At 38.4% G+C, this 20,102-nt stretch overlaps 1 long non-coding RNA gene across 1 annotated transcript in view; it reads left to right on the top strand.

Annotated features, from left to right (window-relative positions):
• The first annotated feature begins 373 nt into the window (after positions 1 to 373).
• The window catches only part of LOC144054081 (uncharacterized), a 196,512-nt gene continuing 176,783 nt past the window's right edge, over positions 374 to 20,102 (top strand). Inside the window, exon 1 of the long non-coding RNA XR_013294592.1 lies at positions 374 to 475. This is a non-coding gene — a long non-coding RNA (uncharacterized LOC144054081). The remainder of the gene's footprint in view (positions 476 to 20,102) is intronic.

Raw genomic sequence — 20,102 nt, 5'->3', positions numbered from 1 at the left:
AAATGAAATAATAGTAAAATAAACAAAAAGTAAATAAAATAAAAAAAACAAATGTGATGAAATGTAAAAGTGTAGTTAAAGTTTCTTTTTACGTGCATTCTGAGAAATCATTATTTAGTAAGCAATTAGTAAACTAACCATTAATGTGTTATTTCTACAATCCATAAAGTAATCTGATGACAATGGGCGTCGAAAGTGACGTGCAGTGTGTGGATCAGTTTATCCTGGTTTCTTCCGAATGCGTCTCCAGCGAAAGCCAAGACTGAAAACAGAGACGAAGAGGGGAGGATCTCACTACCCGGCCCAGTGACTGAACATCGGGGCGTGGACTAAACTCCTTTCAGACCAATCACCATCCACGCTGAAAAGTTGTAAACAAGCCTGACACGCTGGTTTAAAGCTCGACGTTTGCGTTGAAGACAAAAAAAAATAAGTAGGTGCTATACGCGTGAGTGACCGGAATAACACCGAGCAGGTGAGTAAACTGCATATTTCTAATGATAGTACGCTTGCATATTTACGTAATTGGGCGCGCACTTACAGTGTACACGTTTGTGAGTGAGTGTGTGCGTGTGCCTGTCTTCTCGTGATGCGTGAAGTAGTGGCGCAAACAGCTGACATAAAAGCTTATACGGGTGGATAAACTACTGTAAATTGTCTTATTGGTGACGGTTTCCCCCCTCACTACTGCATGCCATTTCAGTACACTAGTGGGACAACTTTGGCATACTCGCATGAAACTACATGTTAGGCAAACCTTTGCACTAGTTGACATCGGGGTGCGTGTACTACCAGTGAAGCACTAGATGTAAATAGTTTACTTTTAACATTAGTAGTAGCCCAACATTAACACACAGTTTACAATGTTACCTGACTAGTAACACATAGTTGTCCATATAGTATGCTAAAGTTGTCCTACTAGCGTACATGGACTAGTCAAAGACTGTAGTCTACAATACAGACGCTCCCCAACTTACGAACGAGTTACGTTCCGAGCGATCGTTCGTAAGGCGAATTTGTTCGTAAGTTGCTTCAGTGCTATATTTTGTATTATAATTTATGTTTAAAGAGAATACGTACAGTACTGTACTACGTATGTTAGAGAGAGAGAGCAAGAGACACACACAGTATGTACATGTACGTAATAAGATAAATAAAATGAAGTTTAACTTACTTTTGGAAGATGTACTCGATGCTTAAGGATTTGATGGAGGAGGAGGAAGAGGAGGATTTTATATCATGAGAGGTTCTTCGTCGTCGCTGGAATGGGCTTCAAAAGTTACTTCCTCCTCCGTAACTTCAATGTAGGAAGAAGTTGAGGGTCGCGGAGAAGAAGATGAGGGTTGATGAGTATCTTCCTTGGAGGATTTACTAGAAACTGGCCGAAAGAAGTGATCTAACTACGATTGCACAGTTTTCTTCTTTTTTCATCATAAATGATGCGGTAGCACTGTATGGCATCATTCAATTGATTTGCAACCTTTGTGCAACGTTCAATATTTGGGTCTTGCTGCTCGAAGAGTGCGATGACTTTATCTATGAGCGACAGGCGTTTCTTCTTCTTCCTCCTCCTCGACACGTTGCTGAGCCTCCAATGCTGGGTGAGCTCTCACAGCGCCAAGCGTCGGTATTAGCGGCGGAAAGAAGCACTACAGTACTCGGAAAAAGGTGCGCAATACTAAATCTAACTTACAGCATCTCTTTCCGAACATTTTTTGACATGCGCGCATGCGCGCAGACACGTTCGTATGTACCGTTGTTCGTAACTCGAATGTTCGTAAGTAGGGGAGCGTCTGTAGTTAGTTTAATACAGCAATGAACTTAAGTTTGATATCAAGGATATTCAATAAATGTGCAAAAAGGTTTTCCATAGTGCCTGGGTTAACATTGTTGATGCTTAAATTGGAGCTGGTGGTGGGGGAAATTGGGGGTGCATGGAACAAGTATGGTACTTGTCCATATTCCTAAGGCAATATTCAACAAAATAAATCTTGGCTACATCATTGTTAAGCAAACCGTGTTGGTCTGTGGATCTCCTCCTCTGCTTCAATGTTACTTTGAGAAACCTGCTGCAATTTACAAAGGTTTTCACTCCAAGTGGATGTGGGCAATACTCAAGCTTGCCGAACATCAACATGTTCATGTTGTGAGATCCCTTGGCAGGTCCATCCTATTAAGGAGTGGCTGAGGACGAAAGGGGGTGGGAAAAGCTTCCTGTCAGTTTCGAGTTTTGCCAGAAATTCAGATGCTGTAACAATTGATTCTTTTTTTAAAGAAAATTGGCCGATTTAACAGAAACTCTAATAGATGATAGTTAAATGATTAGGTCTAATTAGGGCTGGGCGATATGGCCAAAAAATAAAATCTCGATATTTTCAGTCATTCAGGACGATTATGATTTTCATTGATTTTAATCTAATAAAGTCAACAAACGTTTAAATTGATTGAAGATTTTATTTATTTAAAAATAATTATTGTGCAAAATGTTCAGACAACAATAATGTATACTGATTCCAAATCAGTTTTAATATAAACTTAACATTCATAGTTAGCAAAATTACAACTCACAATAACATCTGGATGTAACAGAACATAAGATACCTCGTTGCCTCACGGGTCTCAACACACGGGACGCGATAAGCAGCCGCGACGGCGGCAGCAATAGACATCGCTCTCTTGTTAGAACGGATTTGATTGTCTATTAAAATTGGAGGGAATCGGAACTTTTTCATTGTAAACACAGAAGTTTCACTACAGTATGTAATTCCAGTATGAAGATCCATCCATTTCCTATTATTATGATTATTATTATTATTATTAACTGTTACAAAAACGGTGAAGAAAACTTACCGGTCAAATTAAGCCTGTACCAACAAGCTCTCATGCCTTTTTGTTGATGTCACAGAAATTATTGCGTGAAGTAATATACAAAATTATGTTTTTGTTTTTTACAAAATGATAGTCGGACACTGCTAAAATTATCTCATCCATTTTGCTGGATAGCCCACTGCGTAGCATGCCCTGCGTTCATTGGTTCATCAATGAAACCTTCGCTGATTGGTTGAAGCCCCGGCGATAGCGCCAAAAGTTGAACATGTTTCAACTTTCTAGTACCATGTCACGGGCCTACGCGTGCACGTCTACGTGTACGAACACAAATTTTTACATGCACGAATGTCGCCGAGGGGGAGGGGGGGAAAGCGATTTTCGCCTTGTCGCCGTGCTTCCATAGGAATTTAATTGAGAGCGAGCGACGTCGCCTCCGTGTGCAGAGCCCTTTAAAGTGCAATGAGTCAGGTCTTTCATAAATATAAGAAAATACTTTAAAATTCATGTGAACAGTAAATTTCAAGAAAACAGTAAGATACAAAAAAAAATTGCCTTTAAAACTCTATTTTCTTATGAATTGATCGGAAAAGAGATAGTAAAATAATCAATTAATGGTTTTATGAATCGATAACAGGCTCGAAAAGAGCAAACAATTTGATATAGATTGTTCAATTCTTTTTTTTTTAAAGCGCAGCCGTATTCATTTTGAGTCTTTAAGTCACATTGGGCAAAAATAAAATTGCACACTTAAACCAAAAGTGAAGCGTCGTGTTGCCTCAAAAGTCACATGAAACATCTGATTTTGTACTGCCATTATTCATGTTGTCGTAGAGTGCATCCAGAAAGTATTCACAGCGCTTCACTTTTTCCACATTTTATGTTAGAGCCTCATTTCAAAATGGAATAAATTATTTTTTTCCTCCCTCAGAATTCTACACACAACATCCCATGATGACAATGTGAAAAAAAAAAGTTTTGACCTTATGTTGTTTTTTTGCAACTGTATGAAAACTAAAAACTAAAAAAAACAGCGCTAGGAACTGGGAGACTTGTAGGATTGAGATAGATGTACCTTAAAGTTAGTTATTCAACTTGAGTTTTCCCACAAAAAGATGTGTGTGTCTTGTAACAGCTTACATGAAGTGTGGTAATAGTTTGCATGATTACATTTTTACCTCCAAGGAACACTTCTACTTTAAGAGAATAATCTAATGTTGATGGCCACGTAGCAGTATCATGTAAAATCCAAAAGTGTCATCTAAAACAATGAAGATTCCTTGCACTGAGATAGAAGTGGATTTTCATGTTGAGTTGCCCCCGCAGATAAACAAGTGCACTGACGTCACAGTTTCCTGTCAGAGCGACAGACAGAGTTGCTGTATTTTGGTGTGTGGGTCGCGTTAAATGCACAATGCCGTTGTGCTGCATAGGTTCCACTTTTAATAGTAATGACTCATCTACATCTGGTATCCTTTACTATTTGTGTGAAAAATGTGCTTCGGAATGCTGTTTAGTAGTGGGATGGCAATCAAAGCAAATATGTCAATGAAAGAGGAATATGGTTACATTTCAGGCACATTGTTGTGTGACATTGGCAAACAGTTTGTGGTCAAATTGTTACCTGATGCCAGTACATTAGCGTTCCTACATGCTAGTCCTTGTTTGTACATTTTGTCAACTTTATGCATTATGTGTAGCTTTCATGGTTTAGAAGGGTATATAAAAACAATATTCATCAATGTTTTTTGAGAAATTTGTCTTGTGTGGAAGTTTGTTAATTGATTTTATTACAGTATTACCAAGGGTTCATTATGCATTAAGTTAAATTGATAAAAAAAAAAAAAGTTTTGTACTGAAAGAGAAAGCTAAAAATCATTTCACTCCGTTGGATTATATGAATATGATGGAGTTGCAGTAAACAAAATGATCTGAAGAGGGCAGCAATAAACCTGGTTTTAGGAAGATATGATTGTTGCTGGAGTCATTATCTGTGTTGCATGTAACAATATTAAAATCATATGGTACAGTATTGTCATGGTTTTATGATGGGGTATGGTATTATTGTGGTGTTCCTAAAAAAATGGCGGTAAAATACCATAGTATGTAAAATCAACTGCTACAAATGTTAATATAAAAAATCAAATAAAAATATGAAAAAGTCAAATAAACACATTGGAGATTAACTCTTTCACTGCCAGACGTTTTCAGAAACGGGTTGTCCCCACTGCCAGCCAATTTAAGCATTTTGAGTGATCTTTCAAGGTCCACAGAAAATGTTGTGTTTGGACTATGGAAACACACATACTACCAAATGAAAGATTGGACTCTCGGCTTTCATCAGAAAAAAAAGTTTGTTTCTACCTTATTCCGTTCTTCAGTAATCAACAATAGAAAATGGTTACTTTCACCGAAATTCTCTCTTTTGAAACAAAAAACGGAGAAAAAGAGCTTTTTGTGAAACGATGTTATTTCATGCACTCTAGTGAATTGTACACTTCTTTTTGTCCATGAATGATGCCACAAACACCTAAATAGTGCTTTACTTCTGTAAAACGCTTTCACCAACAATGAAAAAGTGTTTTTTGATTGCAAAATACGTTTATTTCCATTCAACAGTGTAACAATTTGACAAAACAATTTCGCAAACTATTTACAAATATGTGCAACTGTGGTACCACTTACAATTATGTGGATGTTTCAAATACAGTTTTCCTTTTGTAACGCTCGCCTGCGTGCAAGGAGACGCCAGGACTCGCACAACACTTTACTTTCACTTTCGCTTTGTCCGTTTTGCGTGCAAACGTTACACTTTCTTGACGGCCTTTTTTTCCGGGGAATAAAAAGCAAGTAGCAGACTGTACACACTTCCTCCGATGAATATGCATTGGATTCGGGGCACTCTCCGTCGTCCGATCGAACGTCCGCCTGTGCGTGCTCGGTTGCGTTCCGCGTTACGACACCGTCATAGCCGCCGCGTCAGCGGTTCCAATTTCGCCGTCAAGCTCGGATTCACCTTCATCATCATCGAGGATCATCACCGTCGTCATCAATGTACTATTTTAGCGTTGGTCGATGCCTTTCGTCTTGTAAGTGTAGAGCTGCTTGCAAACGCTCGCCATTGCCCGTTCCCTCCTCCATCTAGCTCCATCTAACGTCTTCTACTGCCACGTCAATGCTTTCCAACCACGGAGTCACCACCCTCATCTTCATCATCGATGATGATCATGTCATCAACAATGTGCTTTTTTAGCGATGCTTTTGGTCTTTGAAAAAAATGGCTCTGGCGTTAGCTCCTCGCGACCGGCCGCCATTTTTCCTTTGTTTTCCATTCTGATCTCCTGCTCAACGCTCTAGCTCCGCCTCTACTGACGCCCACCCGATCTTGTCAAAAGAGACTCATCGCTGCCCTCTAGGGGCCAAAAATAGTCATTAGGCTCAAAAAACCTGCTTAAAACTTTCAGGAGAGCTCCGCAAGCCTTCCCAGCACCCGTTTCAAAAAAAATCATTGGATGACGTCTTTTGACGTCATTGGCAGTGAAGCGTAGGTTTTTACTTGACGTCTTTAAACGTCAGTGGCAGTGAAAGAGTTAAATAAATGTGTGTTTAAACAATGAGTATGTTTCCAACAACTTATTTTTTTTCTTTCCAAAATTTGAACATGGTGCTGAATATTTTGAAAACCAACCAAAATACTTGAAGTTGTCAGAACAATGTGCGACTTGAAACAGGCCTGATGCTAAAGTCCAGTCATTCTTACTGTATATATAGAAATATCACATATATTGTAGTAGTGTAGTGTAGTAGACAGTATTTCAGTCTATGGCATGTTGCACAGTTTTTCTTTTGTTTTAACAAATCATTTAATGTTAATCTGGTGGGAAAATATTCCTAATTGCATTAAGCCATAATTTTAAAGAACATAATAAAAATGTATTATTTAACTGATCAATCCTCACCAACTGTAGAAGATCAAATTTAATTTAAATGTTAATCCCAAGTGCACTGGAGAAAATTGTATCGAACAAATTGCTTCTCCAGGGCCAAAGTTAATAAGGGCTTAAACATTTCTTGAGTGTGAGGTTCAGGCAGCAAGCTGATGCAGGGTTGAGACAGTCCTCCAACACAAAACAACTGCATAGGTCGTTTTGAAACGTGCAAAATTACGACCAAGTGTATTATAGTTTAGGGACCCCTATCGGCCATGTAAATAGCAAAAAAATAGTATGTAAAGTAGTATAACTGAATGATAACGGTAGTTACTGGGACTCAAAATTGGATCATCTGGTTGGAAGACGAGCGTCTGTCTGACTGAGCTAACAGGCCAGTAGTTGTGTTAGTGTTGACTCCATGTTTTGTAACGTCAACCATACTACAAACTCACTGAAAGCCTAATACTAACCCCAACCATTAGTATCCCATCCCAGAAGTGACGATGAGTTGACATCAAGAAGCATGCGCACAACGTACCAACGTCAGTCGTGGAATCCGCTCTATTTGGTCGTATTTTTGTGCATGGTAAAACGACCAATATGGTCGCATTGTGTTGGAGGACTTGTTGGCATGGTTCCAGTTTTCGGTTGTAGTGTTGTATTTCGCCATATTATATATATATATATATATATATATATATATATATATATATATATATATATATATATATATATAATTTTTTTTTTTTACAGTAAACACTCACTGCAAACTTCTGTTTGCTATTTAATAAGGAAAAAACATGTACTGTATGATGAAACAATTGATCAAATGGTGGCCATTGATGTAATGAGTCACATAGTTGACTGTTGTGTATCTGATTCCCTCTCACTGTCCCATTTACAACTGTCCATGATTCGCTTGTGGTGGGGTGTTGACCGCAAATGAATGGATTGAGCAATCGATTAACAACCTTTTTCCAGCCTCGTTAGCAACTTATTTTGCATTTTGCCCTTTTGTCCACACTCATATTAGTTTTACTAAAAACAGATGGGAAAACTGTTTGACTGTGTTGCAGCAACCGTAAAGATTGAAGTTCACTGCCGAACAAGTTTGCAAGCTCTTCAACATACATGTTCAGTTACACAAACTCTCCCATTATACAGAGGAATGCGGCACCAATGGGTTGCCCCTTTTAAGGCTTTTTTTTATGGCTGTTTTAAATGTATTGCCTCTTTTTGTTTGTTGAAGGTTACAGAGTTTCTGCTCTAAGACTGCACTCTCTTTTTGCTGCTTCATTCAATGCTTCTGTTTTGGTTGTTACATCAACAAGTAGCGCTTCATGACATTTATTCATTTCTTGAACAGACAAGTAAAAGCAAGTTCTTTTCAGTGATTGGTTGGCAGTCGCCAAATTTTTGCTTCGCCCTTCAAAACGAACGGCCAAGCACAACGTCTCTCTGGCCCTCAATTCAGTATAATATATAGATGAACATCATTAATATCAATGGGCTCTTTGCCCAGCTCAACTACTTCCTGAATTTAACACCACTCCTTTGTTTCCTGTCTTTCATGATTGGGCAAACTGATTAATCCAGGTGTGTCTGGCTATTGTGGTGGTAGTTACTGATTTCAGGCACACCTGGATTAATAAGCTTGTCCACTCATGAATGACAAGAAATGAAGGAGTGGTGTTCAGTTCAGGAAGTAGTGGATTTGTGCAAAAAAGAGTCCATAGCAACTGTCCCAGTTGTTTGAGCCATGATGAAGATGGCATGCTATATGTGTGTGTTAGAATATTCCACAATATTGGGACTGGACGGTGAATTTTTAACACCTGACACTCAGTTCTCCCACTGTCTTGTGTTGAAAGCAATTGTCACTGTCTGATGAAGAATTGTGTATGTCAAACCAGACATCAGACATCTAATTTCTCAACATGCTTTCCTGGGTTTTGTGTAGAATGTGTAATGTGTAATGTTCTGGTACTCTGTTGTGGCAATTTTGCTGGAACTCTGTGTAAAAGAGGCTTTAGTCTGAATCTCATGCTTTTTGTTTACATACTTTACAGTTCATGGAAAAATGGGCTGTGTTCTTTTTATAATCATGCAAAAATATGAGAAAAGAAATCAGTCTCCTGATGAAACATAACTCTCTATTCTCAGAGCCTCTAAAAATTCAAGACTTATTTTTTGCTGAATAAATCCAGTTGTGGTTTTATCAGGTCACACACACCAGGAAATTACACGTGTAAAGCTTAAGTGTCAAATGAATCACAATGGCCATATGAGTTGTATATACTGCAGCCATGAGGTGTGCTTACGTATGTTGGTTTTTACCTTGACTTGTTTTTCAATATTATGTGTTTCAGTAATGTTTTTTCCCCTCTTTTTTTTTTGCACTGTAGTCTTTGGTCAGTTGTTTTTTCATCAATTCTTTCATCACTTTTCCACTGTTCCATTTGCTTTTAATTTTTCGACAGTTTTTAAAAAAAACTTTTTTACTTATACAATATTTTTACTTCTTCAATGCATGCTTTATTTATGAAACATACACTGTACTCTCATTTAGTCACTCAGATGCTGCAACGACGAGTATGTTAAAATGTGCACAATTTCCAATTCATTGCATATAATAAAAGGTGACAAACAATATGTTGTCAAGTAAATATTAAATCATAACTTAGCCAAATATTCACTGGTTTGTTGTAGTTGTTGCTACCTAGAAAATGATGGCAGTTAATAATTTATTTTGTTTTTTATTTCTCCAACGATTTCATGCTCGTTTTCATCCATATGGTAAAATGCTGACCTCTGGCGGCAAGAAAATGTTCTGTACCCAAACGTTTCAGTGGAACTTGACACAGCTACTTAAAAAAAAAAAAGGCAATAAAGCATTAATATTGACGATCAATTATAGATGTGTTTAAATACTGCATACATATACAGACAATAATTTCTAGTTTGTTGCTTTTTTATCATTTGAGATGGATTTGTTTACAAGAATTGCTTGTACTCTGGCTGGAAATGACACCTTAAACTGGCAAAAACAACAACAATAACAACAACAACACAACTTAATTTTTGTTTCTTCCTGATTGTTCTCTAATATAGGGAATATAGCCATTACCTGTTGATGAGAAATAATGCAGCCTACCATGGTACTAACACTACAAGGTTTTAAAAGTGTGTATGTACTATGATGTAATTTCATTAGTCATTGTCCTCCCATCCCATTTATATTACTTTAACTGTTCAGGGTCACCTGGAATCTGGAGCATTTGAATAATACAGCAGTGAGGCTCCTTTGTTCCTTTAATACAACTACAGTACTGTACTGCTTTCGTTGTCCACCACTAGATGGCATAACAGATCAGGTGATGGATAGGAAGAAATCTATTGTCTTTACGTGGTGATGCTGGAGAAGTGTAGGACTTACTGAGACAATTTGTGGAAGTAAATTAGTTTGTCTTCCGCATTTTTTTTAAAAATTCATACTATCAGACAATAAATGTTTCATCCACAACCCCCCCCCCCCCCCCCAATGCCAACAGTTCCAAAGTTTGAACCTGTTGTTTTGTAAAGCACTTACTTCCCTGGTCAAAAATGCTCAGAAGTAACAAATCTGCATCACAATTCTTCTATTAGTTGTAAGTCATCAAATTCTCTATTGATTTTTCTCTATTGATGATCCTGATAATTCTGACCAACTGCAACTCTATTACATTATGTTACACAATGGAGTTATTGTAGTACAATATAGCATTTTAAATGTATATCATCCATGGTTGTGCAGTATGTTAAAGTAAGAGTACAGTATTTCAAAACAATAGAGCAATAGTCCCTTGTTACCAACCAGTTCTGGATGTACCCAGACCTCAAAGTCAGCTGGCATAGGCTCCACCTCACACCCGACTTGATTGAGAATAAGTGGTGTAGAAAATAGATGGATGAGAGATTTTTGATGTATAAACACTTCTATATGTCAAATAGCTATTAGTGCCAGTGTCTTATTTCACACGCAAAACTATTCTAAATGGAGTGATTAGTGAATGTAGTAATGCGTAGCGCCACTAACCAAGTTAGTCATGTTGTGAGTGAGTGCTTTTACCTCATAGCTATGACTTGATCAAGTCAGAGCTCCGGCTTTGACCTACTTCTCTTTGAAGTCAAGCTACATGGCCCCTGTGACCCTAAAGTCTGACCCCAACGTGGAAGTTTGCATTAGAAGAAAATCAATCCGCAGTGCTTTCAGGGAGGATGGATGTGGATTAGGTGGGAATGTGTGCTTTTAGCTTTGTGTTTGTAAGAGAGACAGCACAGCAGAGAGAAGAAGCAGCCCTAATAAATGAGGAAAAAAATGTGCCAATTAAAGACAGAGTCATTTTCAGCAAAGTCATATACCATAGGAAGGATGTAGTTTTATCAACATCCAAACATTTCTCCCAAGTGAAATCTTACGGCAAAAAGAACTGAGCCATATTGTTACCTGGTGTTATTCCTTCATTTTGAGCTCTCAATACACTTGTGTTATGTGGTAGATGGCTCGGGAGGCTCGGGAAGCTTGGGAGTATCTTTACATGTGTGGATGTTTTTGTTTTTCCTCCCTGTGGCATATTGGATGAAAAGAAAACTTCCCCAATGAATAGTTTAAAGTGTAGATGACCTTTGATGAACATTGATATACTGTACATTGTCATTAGAATTTTGGTGTTTGCCAGTTAATGAATGCACAAGGGCTCTTGATTGTGTTGGAGGAGGATAACACTTGTGAATGGCCATACAGTGGAATATCTATACCTGACTTAAGTAGAATTAATTCAACCAACATTTTTCTCTTAAAATAGTACTAGAGGTTGACCCACCACTATCTTTAGATAATTAACTCTGTGTGGCTAGTTTGTAAAGTTTGTCAAATGTAAAATTGTTACACTGGTGATCAGTGGAGATGGACAATTACGAACTTACGTCACAAGTCAAAATGGCAGACTTACTCAGTCAAAGGCTCAATGAAAAAAAATTGAATTTTGATTGTTATAATTTGATTTGTGAAGATTATTTAGCTTTCAAAATATGATGAAATATCATTTGGCTACCATAACAATCTGCCTGGTTTGTAATGCTAATCACAGGCAAAAGTAATACAGTATGCCGTTTGTTTCCATTGTGTAAAGGAAGCATTGCATTGTGTTGTATTGCGTAAATATAAGAAATGTCAGGATGTTCGGAATTGTCAATACATTATTTTGTCATCAAATTCACATTTTCATTGTGGTTAGTAACGTAAAATTCTGTGTTTAATACTCACCCGTGTATAATACACCACCCTAAAATAACCCTTAAAAAGCGTTTTTTGTGTGTGTCTGTATTTGTGTGTAATACGGATCCCTGATTTGCTGGCATCCTTTGTTATACTAGCCAATTTTTTTCCCCGAGGGCCTAATTTTAGAGAGTCATATTTTAAACAATTAACTGATTGATAATTCATTTGGTGGTATCAAAAATGCCTGTTGTTTATTAGCTAATAAAAGTGAAACCAGCTTGTTGTTTACCAACAATATTATTATTAATAATACGAACGACTCAAGATTAAATTATAACAATAAAGTGCAAATGCTTTTAAATCAAGGTTACACAAACTATGATTTTTTTACCATACCAATTATTAAGGTCGTTCAAAGAATTCTCAACATCATGTTTTCCAAAATAATCAATGACCAATTGGTTTTCATATCTAGATAACAGTTGTTGTTTTTTTTATTTAAATTTCAACTGTGGCAGCACATTATTTTCCTCTCTAAACATTACTGAGCTTTTAAGTCAATCTCTCCCCATAGATTTTGATCTGACACGAAGTGACGCCAGGACCACACCACATTAGCGATTTTGCCGGCTTTAACGGAGTTTTTGAGTAAGTCTGGTGGTTAGGCCTGTCAGGATGCCATATTTTGCTTGACGATAAATTGCCCCAGAAAATATTGCGATAAATGATAATATTGCGGTTTACCTATCATTTTTCAACTTAATATAATGATATTGGTATTATAATGCAATTAAAACCTTTGAAAGATAAATAAACTTATTTCTCGAGAATATTTAAAATTGGAATTATATAATGGAAAATCCCCCACCCCATTTTATGGACATTATGCGTTTTTCTCAGTAAGCGAAGTGACAAATGTGCACACCTATGGAGAGCAAAACAGTGTATGCCTATAAAATCCAAAATACTGTGTCGATCCCTTTCATATTTTCAGAGATTACTGTGGGCATACGTAATTATGTGCATGTGAATTTTAAAAACGATTGGTCGTAGTTTTCTGAAATTAAGGCCATACTGAGCCCCAGTCATTCTCATCCATTAAACTCGATCGCTCTCGCCACTAGCAAGCAACTACAATAGCTGCTAATGCTGGACATGCTAACGCTGGAGCGGGCGCTGAATGCTGGCAACAGACGCCATATAATACAGTCTCAGTGTAATTAAGTAGTTTTTCAATATCCTTAATTGATTTAATTGATTGATTGAACTTGATTTCAGGGCGACCTTGTGGGTGTCAACAATTTGCAAGACAATGCAACCATAGGTCAGCGACTCCAAAAAGGAGTCAAGTTGCAGATACGGTGCAACTCGCTGCCTGGAATAGCTTCAATGTGTACCAAGGTACTAACGTCAGTGTTTTACTCCATTTGGAAAGATTTTATTTTGAAATTGCACTCACCAAGTTGGATTTAATGACCAATTGTTGCTGCTTCTAGCGTGATAAGATTTGCTTACGGTAGGCTATACACGCGAAAAATGTTTTGAAGCAAGGTACTTAATATTACATAAATTTGTAACATTAGACATTAAATATGTTGGAATGTAAGTATGCCTTTTTCTATATCTAAGTCACTGTAAAATGTATCTTTTCACAAAAAGTTTGTTTTCTGTGTTGTTTTTTTCCAATAACCTGCTTACTCGCTTGTTGTGTTTTCTCTGTTGATCTCAACATTGTGGCCTAGATTCAACCCCATAGCCATACTTACCCACGTTTAGTTGGATTTGTGTGTGTCAGTGAACATCTTCCTTTTTAATTAACTACATTTGCTTGTTTTCTTCTCTTATGTGTAGGCGTAAATGTTAACCTTCGGTCATACCCTTGACCTCTCTATATTACATGAATTGATCTCTTTCCTGAGGGTAATTTGGCCTTTCCTCCCACGAAATGTCATGTCAAGATTAATGACTTCATTTGTGCAGTCGTAAGGCACTAACTTGCCTAATTGCAGCAAATCAATCCCCCAAACTGCATATAAGTCACCACAGACCACCATGAGAACTCAGAAACTCCGCCTGACTGAGCGTAAACGCTGCGATGACTTCCATAAGTATCAGCACCTCTTGAGTTAAGTTTTGTACAATTGTATGACTGACATTTTGCCAAATTGAGATTTTTAAGATCCCGTTTGTTGTCATACAGCTGTATACTGTACGCCTTAATGATTAAAGCATCTATCCAGCCTGATTTAGATGCCTCCCTCCACCAACACACCCAAGTCAAATGATCAGCTCATCAGCAAGCTTTGCAAATGCCTGATAATGATCTTGATCATATGAATCAGGTATGTTGGAGGAGGGAAATATCTAAAACAGGCTGGATAGGGGCTCTCAAGGACAGGGACCATTTAACATTTTCTACACATTACTGATTTTTTTTTTTTTATATGCAGGACTTTACAAAAACGTGGCAAAGTACACATCCTGACTTGTATGTAATATATGAGAGCAATTCAACCTGACATGCATAGCAGACGGGTTTCCACCTTCAGCGCAACAGCTGAACTGCTGCACACCGTCTGCATCTGACAGGCGGAGTTGGAGAGCATTGGCAATACCCAAAAAATATCAGTATTTGGAAATTATGGTCTCGCAATATTTTTTTGCCCCCTATAATTCCTGATACGATACTCTACAACATTAAGCCAAAACTTATCAACATTTGTAAGGTAGATGAGTGATTAGTGCGTGTGTGCATGTCATTGTACAACACTAACCCAGACACTCGTTAATATGGATGGACCATCATACTGTGACTTGCAGTAGCACTCAATCCCTGCACCACATGAGTAGGGCAAAGGGCAGTATAGCTTTATTTGACCCTAGATAGGCTATGTGTTTATTTGGGTCTGGGTGTAGATGTGTATATATGTGAGGTCTGAGGAGGAAAAGATGAAGAAGCAAGACCGTTTGGGCAACACATTAGAGGCCCATGACCCGGCAGCGGGGCATCCTGATCAGCTGCAGAATTCCCCGGAGCAGCACCCAACATGGAGAAACAACTATGGCCTTTGTTGAGAACGCTGTTGATCTCACACACAGTTAATATAGACTTTTCCCACTGACGCTGCCAACAGTCTGAAGTCATTTAATGAAGTGGCTGCTGAGTTTAGAAGGAGCCAGTGTGCACACTGCTTGCTTTGACAGAATGGAAAATGTCTGTGTAATGCAGTGTACAGTGAGTGACAAGATGCGCATGCTCGGATACTTATGCCGCTGTACAAACATACTGGCACGTGTATTAAGATAGTCACACATTGCAAGGTGTCATAAAGAGTGACTGTGTTTATTAGAGGCAATATGTAGCGTATTTGTTATGGAATATTTCCCCGTGCATAGTTTTAAACTAAACCCCCTTGAAATGTTGTTTGTTGAAACAAACTGGTTCCATTTCTTGGGTTTAGTTCCTTTGATAAAGTGTGCCATCACCTGAATTGTAGTGTACACCACCTTTTTTGAGGTACCTGCATGAAAATAAAGTTTGGCTTTCTTAGGCCCTGTCCACACAAAAGCCAGTTTCAATGTGTCCTCACAAGTTTCTTACCGTTTAGGCCGTTCATCCACACGATGGCGCGGTTTCGGAGCTTGAAACCGATCACTTTTGAAACGGGTGGAAATATCTCAAAACGCGCCCCGCACGCGTCCGTCTGGACACCATATGCAGGATACTCCTCCAGTGATGACGTATTCTCACGTGACGTGAACTGTGTCTGTCAAAAACAATGGCGGATAGCCGTGTCATAGTCGTTTTGCGCAGCCTCCTTACCTTGCTTATGCTTTTGCAGCAAAACTATTTTGCTTCTTTATTCCCACTTTCAACAAGCGGTGTTGTACTTGAATCACCCGCCATTGTCACTTCTCCTGTGTTCATCTTTTTCATGTTGTTTTGATACATGCAAAGCCATGTTTGTCTTCTTCGCCGATTCTTCTTCTACGCTTTCCGTTAACTCCCTGTGGCTGCGCTACAGGGCCACTCCATCCTTGGCATATACATTACAGCCGTTAAACATCCTAAGCGTCTTCTTTTGGACACACGCAAGTCTTGAAATGCTTCTGTGTGTACGAGATTTGTTTGAGGAACGAAGCCAGCTTTGCTTCCGTCTGGACGGGTTCTCAGAATTAGTTAAGAGGAAATATTAAAGCTTTGTGTATAATGCTGGCCAGTATTATAATATTAATGAACATCACATTTAACAGCTAAGTGAGGTTCAGTAGCTTGCTTTCTTTTCCAGGGAACGTCTTTGTCTGTGTCTTCTTTAAAAGTCATTTTAGACGTGTCACAACTTAACTGGCAGCAAAAGATTTTACTGTATTATTATTTTGGAAGTTTGAGTTTTCTGGGCAACTCTTGTTAAAACTGCCAGAGTGACATGAACAAAGTGATACATAATAGAAATTTTCTTCTTTGGCCGGTAGAACCAAATAACAGGGTTGAAGATCTGTCACAGTCATTTGGCAGTTTCAGGTTATGAATAGGTGAAGAGAACTTTTTAAAAATGCTTTAAGTCTTTTGACAGTTGTAACAAACTGTGACTGATGATAATGAAATATATTTACCACTGGCTTTAATATTTTGAAATATTTTTATGGTAGCCCTTGTCTGGCGGTGAGGCTGTCATGACAATTCTCAGTATATATCAAACTTAATTTGTGATTCATACATTTTATTTGTTAACTACTTGAGGATTGTTTGTCTATATTACAGAGATATAAGAAATATTTGTGTAATACAACAAAACCAATATTTCCTTTTGTACACAGTGACCATGCATTTTACTTTCAATGAGTAGTCTGGCAAGGAGTTTGAGATTGAGAACGTTTGTCATCATGCTTTTATCACTTTTTTTCCTTTTTTAAGAGATAATTGAAACTGTCATTAACTTTAGTGAACACTTGCGTCAGTGCAACAATACGATTGTCTGGATGAGTTTTCCAGCTCGGTAGACAACTGGCTGTATGGGGGAGGGAACGCAATATGTGTCAGACACTTAACGTCCTCTAATATATTTGGTGGGAACTGGGAGTTATTGTTGAAGAACATTGCAATGTTTTTTTTGCCGTTTTTATGTAGAGTTTATGATTGCTGTTGTGTTATTGTGCTAAGAGGGACATGTAGGCAACATACATTGAAACCTGTGAAGGTAATTCAACTTTTGTTACTATAATCGCATAGCTCTCCTTTCATTGTGAGTGTGGGTGGGGGTGATGTGAAAGAGGAAGAGGAGCAGGCAGCAGCAGAGGAAGAGGTCAGCGAACACGACTCACGATGGTCTTGAATAGCATATTGTCTCCTTTTGTTCTAAACTATTGTTTCTAATTTACAGAGCCGAGGCTGGGTACAAGGAACACAAGCACAGACACAATAGGGTGTCGCGCATCAGCACATTTCAGAGATTAATCTTTTCATTTAAATAAAATCATCAACACACAACTTTTTTTAGCTAGCTGCTAGGTTTGTTTTAAACGTCTATGTGGTCAATGATTTAACACCCAAAAGGTTATTTTTGGTGGTGTCGACTGTTGTAATAATTTGCTGTTAGTTTTAATTTTTGGTAGAGCTTACAATGGTGGTCAGTTTCCTTTAGGACACTCTGATATAACGCTGATATCAGCAGATATTTGTCAAACTGTACTCTCAGGACATGGTTGTGATGCTCACGTGCTTGAAATGTGACAGTCTTGATTGCTTTGCAACGTCTTTGTGGTTATTTCTTTGGTCCATTTATAGAGCAAAACTTCACCTTTCATGTCCATTTTCACGGTTGTCTATTTATCCACATCTGCTATGAATGGACAGTATCACTGCATGTATTTGGTCCCACCTCTATTCAAGTCTCCATCTTTTCATCTAAGGGCAGATTGCAGTCTGTTTTGGTGTCCTATTGTGCAGCTGTCAGTTATTTTCTAAACACTCAAGTGTCATTTGCCTCAGATTCCGTCCCATTCAATTCCCGCTTCTTTTCCATGGCTCTCCAGCATACATTTCATTGAGTGTGCATCAGCGGGCAAATTCATTCTTTTTCAAACATTTTCATAGCAGCCATAAGCCTCCCTTTTAAATCCAAGGACAATGTGTTTTTGTCCATCCTTTTCAGTAGCAAGTGTGGGGATTCTCATTCTCTCCCTCTGCCCCTCGCTCCCTCTCTCACTTTCCGAGGGCATCTGGGGGGACCCCAGAGCGTGGTGCTTCTCTCAGCACTCAATTGTCTGACTGTAATGAACCATGATGAGAGATAACAGAATGAAATGTTATAATTCATGCAGACCTCAGTGAAGAGCACGTGGCTAGCAGTGGGCCTCGTCTGTGATTGCCTCCTGCTCATCTTCTAGAACAATACGTTTGCGCTGACAGCACCACTTGCCCTGCTTAGGCCAAGCGCTGTTTTGTCCCCTTACTGCTATTCAAAGTCATTTAGAGCTGAAAGGTTGTCTGTGATCACCGACATGCCAGAACATCTCTTTGGGAAACTAGGCAAACTGTCTCCCCAAACCAGATGTCGTCTTGGAATGCTCTCATTCTTAACACATCTACTCTTGATTTGCATACAGTTGACCCTTGGAACTTCCACTTACGGAGGCTGTTTGACCTTGTATTGGAGATTTCAGATTTTAAATTATTAGTGCCAATAAGAGACAGTAGAGTAAATCAATCAGAGATCAAACTTTAACAATCGCAGTACTGTACTTACAAATACAGTACTGCAAGATTTTAGTAAGATCCCAAATAGTGGGTTAAAAAAATGTAAAAATAGTAAATACTCTAACAGATTGTGACCACCGTATGTAGAAGTATTTTAGAAGAAGTAAAAAAAAATCGTTTTGTTTAACTCGTCCCAAGTTCGTGGCAATTGGATGGACGTGTGTGCCCATCCTGCACCATGCATTTAAAAGGTTGGACAAATTGTTCAGTATGAAATAAAAGTGACATCCATTTTGCTGACTTTCACTCTACAGGAGGGAAATGCTGAAATGTGTCCTGTTTTCCGGTATATGTGTAACCCGTTTCAGTGTGGACTGTACATCTGTGATTATGGACATTGCTGATCTTATTCTTCTGGTATGCTAGGTACAGCGAACAGTTGGCTGTCCATAATGCCATCCCTTGAAACATTAGCCAGCTCGTATTAATTATAATAATCATATTTATCCATTTTCTTAACTACGTGTTCGACACATGAGTCGCAGGGGCGCTGGAGCCTATCCCAGCTGGTTTTTGGGTACACCCTGTACTGTTTACTAGCTAAACGCAGGGCACACAAAGACAAACAAACATCCACACTCACAATCACACCTAGGGACAATTTAGACCGTTCAATTAACCTACCAATGCATCTTTTTCGGAATGTGGGAGGAGACCGGAGAACCCGAAGAAAACCCACACAGGCACGGGGATAACATGCAAACTCTACCCAAGAAGGCCGAAGCCTGGACTCGATCTCACATCCACAGCACTGGTAGGCGGACGTGCTATCTAGTCAGCCGTGCTGCCATAAAAATAATAATAATTATTATTATTATGGGTAAGGGTTAGACTTGAATAATTAACCCAAACCAAACAATCTTTGTAATGCCTTCAAAACTGCTTCTCTGCTTTACGTGCGTATGTATGGCTGTTCATGTTTACTTCAAAGTTACTTTACTGGATTTTCAAGGATCTAAACAGGGTATTGATATGAATAACAGTTTTATTATTTTGCCGCCTGCTCACATGTAGGTGTAAAGATGACCAGAGGTGGGCATCATCATTGACAGGAATTTATGATTTATAGAAGTGCCCACCTTTTGGCATGTGCTTCAGCACTTTCAGCGAATGCTTGATAATGTGAAGCCTTGAAAAAATGCACCAATTGCTCATCGTTGTCTTAATTCAGTTGGCGTCTGTCTATTTTTATGACTTATCTAGATTGATTGCATACTATCTGAGATTGGGCATACATTTTCATTGTGCTTAATACATACAAGTGTGTTTACATGCATCTCACACAGACTTTCAAACTGTCTTAAAGTTTTCTATGCAAACATAAAAG

This window comes from Vanacampus margaritifer, chromosome 6 (genome assembly GCF_051991255.1).
Source record: "Vanacampus margaritifer isolate UIUO_Vmar chromosome 6, RoL_Vmar_1.0, whole genome shotgun sequence".
Lineage (NCBI taxonomy): Eukaryota > Metazoa > Chordata > Actinopteri > Syngnathiformes > Syngnathidae > Vanacampus > Vanacampus margaritifer.
Note: the sequence above shows the minus strand (reverse complement) of the source record. Positions and strands in the feature narration are given on the sequence as shown.